Consider the following 10508-nt stretch of genomic DNA (forward strand, 5'->3'; position numbering starts at 1 on the left):
TGTCTGATGGGAGGGAGTGGGGCAGGAAGCAGGGACGAATTTTAGCTATGGCCCCAGCATGTGTAACGAATCATAGCGGAAAAGGAGCAGTCTTTCTGATCGGCTTCCCACCGCCATGAAAAGGTAAAACACATAACATGGCAAGATGGGGACATCCATATAAAGGAACATGACGCAATCCTGCAATGAAACCGGATGTGGGAAGCACCAGGGTTGTTGCAGATTTCTGCCCCCATCCCCATGTGATTTCTGCCCCCGTGTGATGAATACTCAATCTAATCCAAAAAATTAGTAGTTTGGAGAGGCACAATGGCAGCTGCAGCACACAACATGATATTCAATAGTCTTATTCCAACCCTACTATTCTATGATTCTATGACCACAAGATTCCCCACCCCTGCTTTCAATCAAGGATTTGAAGGACCATCTGAAGCTCAAAGTACTGCTTCTAACTGGCTGTGGTTAACTTTCCCTTCCCTTGGCACTGCCGAACCCCCAAACCACACCCTCCCAGACATAGTTAGGCTTAGGAAATAAAAGTCCCATTCATGTGAAAGTCCCCCACCCCCTACCCCCGGATCATGATCTGTGTAGTAAGATGTAGCTCAGGGGTGGGTAACTTCAAATGTTTTGGTCTACAATTCTCATCAGCCCTAGTCAGCATACTCAATGGTGAGAGATGATGGGAACTGTAGGCCAAAACATCTGGTGGGTCACAAGTTCACCCATCTCTGGTGAGGTCACATTTCATAACTAGAGGAATAGGCATTGCACATAGAATCCACTAGATTCTCTCTATAACACAGAATTCCTTTGAAAGCACTGGATTACTGGCAGCATTCTAGCTTCAGAATGAAACTGGGCATGCCTGACAACTTTGCCAGCAGTCACTGCTATAGGCTTCAATGGGGCAGAAAAAACATAATAACCTTTGAAGCTTTGCTCAGAACTTTACCAAAGCAATGAAAGGCACACCTCCTCGACAAGCCTGAATCAAGTGCATCAGTACTTTCCACCAAAATTTGAAGGAAATATATGATATGCTGTGCTGCAGACTGGAGAAAAAAAGGGTAAATGTGTCAAATCTTTTTAAATGTGTCAAATTTTTAACTTGTACCTGTGGCAATTTGTACTGGATTGTTTTGAAACTTTATACAATGGTAGACTTCATCAAGTAGATCATGGATACCAAGGTTCAAGGTGAGCTCAACAGGCGTCATTTTTATAAGCAGTAGAATTTTGAGAATTTATTTGAAAATGTATAATGGCAGAACCTTTCTTGTGGAGGGGGGACTTACCTTAACTAAGGAGGCATTCCTGTGCCTCTTTAATAAATATCACACTTGGTAGTTTACTTGCTTAACTATTGAGCTTACAGTCTCCTGGTTAAAGCTCAAAAGCAATATCTTTGTTCTAGGCATTAGCAGCCACATAATGAGGTCTGTAAGCATTCCAGCCAGCTCCAGCATTTGTCAAAATGGATTCAAGGCTATACGTCTTGATGAAGACCAGCACTGGCTGAAATGCAATATGGGCATGCTAGTATGCAAATAGGACTTTTCTTTCTTCTTTTACGTGGACCGCATAATATTTACTGAGCTTCTAGATGAAGCAAGTTAGGTCCAGGTCATGCTGCATGTTAGTATGTCAGGGGTTGTTTTTGCAGTACAGGGACTTCTGTTTTACATGACGTTTCACCCAGAAAGAAATAAACAAGGCCTGCTTAACAGTGCTGTAACAAGCTGTGTCTGTGGTGCTTCCACAATCTGGAGGCTGAGTGATTCCTCCCCGCTTACCTGAGAGACTAGCATAGAAGGACTGCCAATTGCGCTGGACTGAAAAACGTCTACTTAACAAACAATAAACACAACAAAACTGGTTTTGTGCAACACATGAAACTGCATAATGAAGTAAAGCAGCACAGTAAATGCAACTGAAAATCACAGCAACAAGCGGCAATGAATATCTATGATGAATGATGTAATTTTTTTTTTTTAAAAATACAAGCTAAATGAGAGGTCTGTTTTGTAGAAATAGGGCTCCAGGGCTATTCATGTTTATTAAGCGCAGCTCAGTGTCTCTCTTAAGAACTCAGATATTCCAAGGAAGGATTGGTTGCTGTAAATAGCACCAACCTAATTATTCCTAGATGGAATCATTATATTATTCCACGTGACTAAGGAGATAAGGAAAATAGCTAGAAACTGTAGCACTGATGGACAGTTCAGAGGGTTGTAAATTGCTCCACGTGCTGCGTCTCTGTGTGTCTGTTTTGTCCAAGCAGCTCTTGCACATCACTGTGTCACCAGCAAAATATGTCTGGGGACACACTTGCGTGGAGCAGGTTACAAATTGGCATTTGAGTACAATGCACTAGCACACTGGAAATGAGAACATCATTAGCAGATTTCACTGTTAGGGTGCTCTCCATGTACTACATTGAACTCTTCCCTAACACAATTTTTGTCATTGCACTAGTCATATAGCTTTAGATCCACAAATGTATGGTTACACAGTTCCATGTGACATTTTGTTGCTATAAATCACCATAATATGAAAACGGGCTATGGGCACCTAAATACTGTTTCTTCACTGCAACCTATTTCTTTGTTTAAAGTACTTTGATCCTGCTCCTCAGCCAATAGCCAACAAAAGCTCCCGGAGTGGCTTAAATGCACTCACTGAAACAAGACAGTCCCTGACTTACAATCCTCAAAGACATGGCACTCAAGGAAAAAGGGCTGGGTAGGGAGGAGGGAAAACACACATCGTCTTTCAGCAGGGCTGGTGGAATGGCCCCATCCCCCTCTCATCCCCCTCTGTACAGCCTGCTGGAATGATGGCTGGATATATCAAACTGCCAGCCTGAGTCAAACCACTGCTCAATCTCATCCAATCGTTTCTACTCTCCGAGGCCTCAAGCACAACTACTTGAGGTCCATTTAACTGAAGATACTGGGGTTGGACACTGGGACTTTCTGCAAATCACACTTGTCACTGACCTACAGCCCCTCCCACCAGGGCAGCTCTGGCATCCTTGGGCAGCTGCTGAGACCCCAGCCTCTGTGGGGAGCCCACTGACACTGTCCCCTGAGCAGTGTCAGTGAGTAGGTGAGTAGGCAGGCAAGGCCGGAGATGGAGGGCAGCCAGCAGAGGATGCTTCGCTGCTCACCTCCCCAAGTGGCAGGGTGGGTCAGCCCTACCATTAGGCAGAGCGAGGCGCCCAGTGCAGGCGGATGCTGGTGTGTTTGTGGGTGATTTGGTGTGGGGCCGCAGTGGTGATCCCTGCGGCCATTTCTCCCAAGCCTCCAGGCCATTCTCCTCTGCTGGAGGACAGCGATATGTGCCACACAGCCTGTCCTGCACCGCTGAAGCCAGCACTGTGCAGAATTTTTTGACCTATTAATTTTCAACCATTCATTGCAGGGAGGAACGAAACGAAATTGCACTGGGAAATTGTGGGGAGGAATGAGAATTTTGAAGGAATTTCTCAGTGTTCAGGCTTTAGTGCTTATCTTCCTGTAAGGAGGTGGCTGCAGGTGGTGGCGGTGGTGGTGAAGCTCTTCTTGTGACACATTTGTATTTCATTCTGTCCTTGCGGCCTCCCCGGCTGCTTGAACTTTCTGGAAAGCCCCCTAGAGGACTTTACCAGGACGTCCTCCCACGGGGCTTTCCACTGTGGCTGCCTGCTGAGAGAGGAGTTGCTTTCTTCTTTGTCTTCTTCTTCATCTTCTTGTTAAAAGGACTTTTAGCGAGAACAAGCCCAAGCCCAAACCCAAATCCAAAATGCCTCACTTTGCTTTAGTTGCAAATGCTGTTTATAGTTTTGTGCCACTGATGTTTTACTATTATTTTTAGCTGCCTTGAGAGGATTTTTGTTTGTTTGTTTTTACCCTGGAAGGTGGCATAGAATTTAAATGAACAATATAGTAGAGCAAGGGTGGGCAGACTTCAGGCCTGTTAGATCTACTTTGGGGTGTTATTTTTTTGCTAGAGCCCTGAGGTTCACTAACTGGAACCAGATGCAAAATGATGGCTGAGAGGGTGGAACCAATTATCTACTTCACCCTATAAGGCACACATCTGGGCTAATGTCCATATGCATATAGTAATTGACACCTGGTATTTTAAAGGGATTTTGGCCTCCACGTGCTATGTCTCCACGAGGCCAACAGCGGCCATGTCAGGGCAGTGGGCCTGCCTGAAATGCAGCAGTAATGTGTTTCAACAGATTTGCAACTGGTAAGTAGCATGGCTAGACCGGACTACTCTATTTGTCATGTTTGCTTAGGAGCCTAAAGGTGCAATCCTATGCATGTGTAAGCAGAAAAAAACACTACAACTCCCAGCACTCCCCAGCCAGCCATGGATTTCTTTCTGTCTAACTATGCATAGGATTGTGCCCTAAGTTCATTTAGATCAAATCATAAAGTCAGATAGTGCTAAGGAAGGTCCAAAGTGAGGCTGTAACTGACCGCTGAGAACACTAGACATTTTAAAATAATTATGAGATTTCTGTGATGGTAACTTCTCTCCACCTTTGACTAAAAAGAATAGGCTAGAAATCTCATAAAATAATTATTTGCAAATGTCTAGTGCAGGGCCCCCCAGTGCAGCACCTGTGGGTGCCATGGTGCCCATGGGACCTCCAGTGGCACCCACAAACCTCTCCCCTCCCTACCCCCTTCACAAAAAATGAAAAACATTGGAAAATGTTAGGGCACTCTTCTTTCTCTCTCTTTCTAGCTTCTAGCCTTGCTCTTTCTTTCCCCTCTACCCCACTACCTTGGCATTTCCCCCTTCCTCCTAGCCTCACTATTTCTTTCCTCTGCCCCTCTTTAGCTCCCTTTTGATTAGCCAGGCCCCTATGGCATTGTGTGTCTAGCCACATCTTCCATGGGAGCCATTTTATGGTGGTGCCCACAGCAGTTTATCAAATCCCCAAATGTCCCCACAGGTCCAAAAGGTTGGGGCCCCCTGGTCTAGTGTTCTCAGTGGTCAGTTACAGCCTCACTTTGGACCTTCCTTAGCACTGTCTGATTTTATGATTCGATTTAAATTAACTTAGGGCACAATCCTATGCATATTTAGATAGAAAAAGTGCTACAGTGCCCTGCCTGGGGAATGCTGGGAGTTGTAGGGCTTTTTTCTCTTTTAAATGTGCATAGGATTGCACTGTAAAAGCCCGATCTTTACCCACTTCGACTTTATTACAAACAAGTGTGCATAGGATTGCAATCTGAAATGTCAATGGGGACCTTTTTCCTAAGCATTCTGGGTGTGTGTGTGTGTGTGTGTCTGTTTGAGAGAGAGAGAGAGAGAATTTTGGCTCCCGTCACACTTGCGAGGGAAGAGATAAGCCTCCCCTCCTTACACACTGCATTCCCTGTAAAGCTCTCACACACTCACACACTGTAATTAGATGAGGATAACTAGAACATCTACTTGGTTCCACAGTTAGAAATGAGTGGAACTTTCTTCTGACTTGAACTTTCCACTAAGTAAACATAAAAAAGAATGGGCTATGCAGTGAGCATAATGCAGAGTAAGTGAAGCTTAAATTCTATGGAAATCTGTGAAATCCATTGTCTGTAGGATGCCTCACAAGGAATTCAGAAGCTTCTTTGTGTCCACCTTTTAGTGGCAGAGCCATATAAATGCCCTCTCATGGCATAGCAGCCATTCACACAAGAACAATCATGGCTTCTGCCATGATGCCAACAGTGGGACTGATGCACCTCAGCTATTGTGCTTACGCAGTGTCTCCTGGAATTAGACCGTTATTTAGAATCAAACTGTTTGACTTTCCCAGCCTTTATCTTAGTTATTTCTGCAAAAAAAGAAAAGGATCAGCCTTTCCTTCTGACACTGAAACAAAGTTTCATGGGTTTCTTTTGAATTGCCTTCGACGAAACCACAAATCAAACCGCACTCTTCTGCAGAAATGCTGATCTGTCAGGCAGTATCAGATGGATCTGCTGCCTTCAGAAGAAAGGGGGAAATGAAAGAGCTTCATGTTTAACAGTCTATGAGAGAAGAAAAACAATGTGTTAAATTCCCAGTGGTGGATATAATAGCCTTCACACTTTTAAAGAAAAACAGTACTTCCTAGCAGGAGGCCTGCAAATTATTTAACAGTCACTCAGGATGTAAATTTATGACAGGCCATTTTCAGACATATTCTGTGAGGGGCTGCGGACCACTGAGACAAAGATGGGCCTTTAGTCATTGCACATTGCCTGCATATGCCCTACTTGTCAGTCAATAACCTCCGGCTGATGCCAGGTCTCCACTAGCAATTCCTTTTCCTGCTAGTACTGTGCTGAAAATTTCTTCCATGTTTTCTTTGACTATTCTCCATCAGCCTGCTAGAAAAGAAACTGCTTTCAGGGAAATAATTCAAAATCCTTGTGGGTGGAATACAGGGTTCTTGCACTTATCTTCGTTAAAGGATGGCCAAGTAGTGAAGGTGATTGTCCTGCCTTTCACCGTACAATTCTCTCTGTGACAGTCTGCAGTCTCCCCCGCCACCCACATTCCAATTAAAGACCAGTGGAAGACAATATGAGGCAACTCCTCCCATGAGGCTTTTTCAGATCAGATAGGGTGGGCAGCTGGGGAGGCTGCAGAGTGTTGGAGAGATGTGTAATAGAAAGAAAAACACACACGGTACCCTTGGCCAAATTGCAACAATCAGGTAAGCTTGAAAACACCATCAAAAGACATTCAAAATAAATTCTAAAGCACCCTGAGTATAAGGCAGAACAGTGGATGCCTCTTTGAGCACTAGTTTTAGTGGAAAGGCAGGAAATTAATTAAGTAATTAACTAGGTCAGGGATGAAATTTCCAGGAAATTGGAGGATAGATTCTGGCACAGTTCTATTTCCTGTTTTGGGCCATGTGAAGGAGATTGGCAATGGTTTCTGTTTACTAAGCTATGATACAATGTGGCCTTACCTGACAGGCCGGAACTGCTCCTATTCTCCTTCTTTGACAAGGTAAGTCTTCCAAGTTTCCTCTGAAGAGATAGGCTATTAGAATTCTATCCATCATCTTCTCAAGAATTTTCCAGATTTTTTTGGTGGGGGGGGGAGGTGTAATTAAACACATCTCAATAGTAAATAGTTTAATTAAAACCAGTTTAGAAATCAGAACAGTATGAACTGGAGCTGTGAGACACAGTAGGTTGTATCCAATGTTAGTCCTACTTAAAGTAAACCCATTGAAATGAATGGGACTTCAGTTAGACTGGCATTGGATACAACCCAATGTAACCAGAGTCAGTGTACAGTTTAATGAGTAAGAATCGGGGAATGTTCTAATGCTTCCTGTACATTTTTTCCAGAATTGTCCATCTCCTGCTGTCCTAGATCGCTTTTGAGGCCAGGTTGCTGAATTGGACTTAACATCATTTCTGGGTTTTCATTTGCTTTTAAAGGAAATGCCACTGGCTTCTAATTTTTTTGCACAATAGCACACAGAGGACAAATCTTTGTTTACAATAGCACTAATGAAAAAGTGGAAACTGAAATTACCTGCAATGTGATTCTTCTGAATAAATGAGACACATAATCATTGCTTTAAATAAAGATAGTTTGAGGAAGTTAAAAAAATCATTTTTTAAAAATATACAATATTCGTGCGTGTGTGTGTGTGTGTGTGAGAGAGAGAGACAGAGAGAGAGAGAGAGGGAGAACTGGGGTGTGGCTTTCATGCTTTTCATTGGAATCAACTTAAATGAGTCTGATTTGGGTTTTTTTAATTTTTAATTTTAATTGAATTTTTACAATTATCACAATAAACAATATATACTGATGACAGAAGAAAAACTAGAGAATAGTCTGTGTATTTCTTAAAGCAACACCACAAGATATCTTTCACAAAATACACTGATGAAATACCTCAAAAATTAAATAAAGGTGCAATCCTATGCATATTTAGACAGACAAAAGTCCTACAGCTTCCAAAATGCTGAGAATTATAGGACCTTTTTCTGTCGAAACCTGCATAGGATTGCAATCTAAGTGTGTCACTCCAGAAAAGTGGCTCTATCTCCCTCCCCACAATGAGACAGCTATTAGTGTAATCTGCTGTGGGGCTGTATGTGTACAGACATGGCTTTTAGATCAGGCTTTTTAGCTCGGGATTGTTCTTCCAAATGCGGCTGAATTAAGGACAACCCCCTTTCTTTTTTATCACAAAAAAGTAAAAAGCCTTATTCAGATCTCCAGTGCTTCTCAATGTATCTTTGCTCAAATCCTCATTATGTCATGGAATGTGAAACAGATGTCAAACTATTAATCCACACCCCTATCCACACACACAGAATCCACACATTTCTTTCTAACAGTTGCCAGCCACAGTTCTGGCTCTAGGTTGATTGAAGTGACACAAGGATGTCCAAAGGAAATCGGTAGACTCCTTTCTGTCAAGAGCAGCATTCCCTCCGGGGTAATCTGTTGGGGGACATATGCTGACAGGGGGTGGGGCTAAAGCCAGTGGAGGGTGGGGCCATAGCCAAAAGTGGGTGGGGCCACTCCTTTCCTCTTGTTCTGACACACCTCCTGTATGCATCCCTCTTCCGCCCCACGCAGTGTGCTGCTGGAGAAGGGACAGATCACTCTTTCCCGAGGTCTGAAATGATTGTTTGCAAGCTGATTGCAAGCTGTCCTTGCTTACAGAGACCTCCCCCAACCCGAGGCGACTACTAACCAGCAACAGCGGACCACCCAGCAGAGATGCATATCCAGGAACAAACCCTTGCAGCAGTCCTTGTGCGTTGGCTCTTTTACTCATTTGATGGGATTTTTCCATCAAAAAATATTTTTTCATTTGTGCTCAGCATGATCTCAGGCCTTGCTTGGCGTTTTGGTATCACTTTGTAAAATTGGTCCTCCTCCCCCCTCCTCCCTCTGTACTCATGATACCTACAGATAGACCTAACGACACAGATGTTACCATTTTATGGATTTGGCAACGTGACCTCTAAACTAAAAAAGATTATGGATTAGCCTTAGGGATGGTGTGGGTGCCTGATTCAGTCTGGGAATCCAGCAGACCTGGTCCTGCCCACACCCCGAGCCCCGCTCACTGAGCCCCTGCCCCTGCTCGCCCCCTGTCTGCGCTCGGTGAATGGCCTGCACTCACCCCAGCAGCCTTGTCAAGATTCGTGGTCACCATTTTCAGAGAAATAAGATGGTGATCGCAAAAATGTGCAAATTTGCACACACATGAAAATGTGCATTTTTGTGAATGCACATATCTGCATATGCAAAAATGCGCATTTTGCAAATGTGCATATTTGCATATGCATGAAGTGTGTATTTTACAAAAAATACACATTTACATACACACACTAATGTGTGCCTTCACAAAAATGTGCATTCCACACATGAGAATATGTGCATTCACAAAAATGTGCATCTTCATGCATACAAAAAAAATGCACATTTTTGTGATCGCCATTTTTTTTTTTTAGACATGGTGACTGCGGAGCTCTATGAGGCCACTGGGGTGAGTGCAGGCTGCTCGCTGAGAGTGGGAGGGGCTCGAGCATAATCTGGGGACTGGTGAGTGGGGGCAGGGGCTGGGCAGGAGTCCGGAGAACCCGGACAGGGGTGAGTTTGCACATCCCTAATTAGCCTTCTAGATGCTGCATGACTTTTTATGGTTTTACTGCAACAGACTAACATAGGAACTCCAGTGGAGCATAGAAAGCTGCCAGGTCAGACTATTTCTCCAGCTGGCTCAGTACTGTCTACTGCAGCCTTCCCCAACCTGGCATAGTTCAGATGCTTTGGACTATAACAGCTATCATCCCTGACAATTGGCCATACTGGCTAGGGCTGATGGGACTTGTAGTCCAAAACTGTTGGAGGGTGCCTGGTTAGTGAAGGCTAGCCTACCCTGACTGGCTGTAACTCTCCAATAGAGGTCTTTCATATCTCCTGCTCACTGATCCTTTTATAACTGGAAGTAGCAGGGATCGAACCTGCGATTGTCTGCATGCAAAACAGATGCTCTGTCACTGAGTTGTGATCCCCTTAACATGGCTACCTACCCTTCTGAAATTTGTCATCCCTAGAAAGCACCCAATAACAAGTGTCCTGGCCCCTGAGTCCATATAATCTTGAGCTGCAGCCTAACTAGTTTTGGCTCTGGCTACCCACAACTTTGTAGATGTTGAAACCTTTAAAGAATGCTAGACAGATTCATTCATGAATTCACTCCCCCAGCCCACAATATGCAGGCTGCACTTCTTGCAAATAGCCAGAAGATGGCAGCAAAGCTCTTCCTCTTTTCTTTTTGCATCAGTTTCTTCACACAAACAAGGGGAAAAAGAAAAGAAAGAAAGCAGTGATTGAAACACCCATCTGATTTTAGTTCCCACTAGAAAGAGAACAAAAATAGTAGGGATGTCAGATAATTCCGCCATGGACTCCAATGAGGCTGGATTCTTAAGAATCTGTGATAGATTCTTAAGAATCTTAAGAATCTGCCCCCCAGA

Source organism: Heloderma suspectum, chromosome 3, assembly GCF_057233095.1.
Source record: "Heloderma suspectum isolate Gila_16-S chromosome 3, 16-S_ref, whole genome shotgun sequence".
NCBI classification, from domain to species: Eukaryota; Metazoa; Chordata; class Lepidosauria; order Squamata; family Helodermatidae; genus Heloderma; species Heloderma suspectum.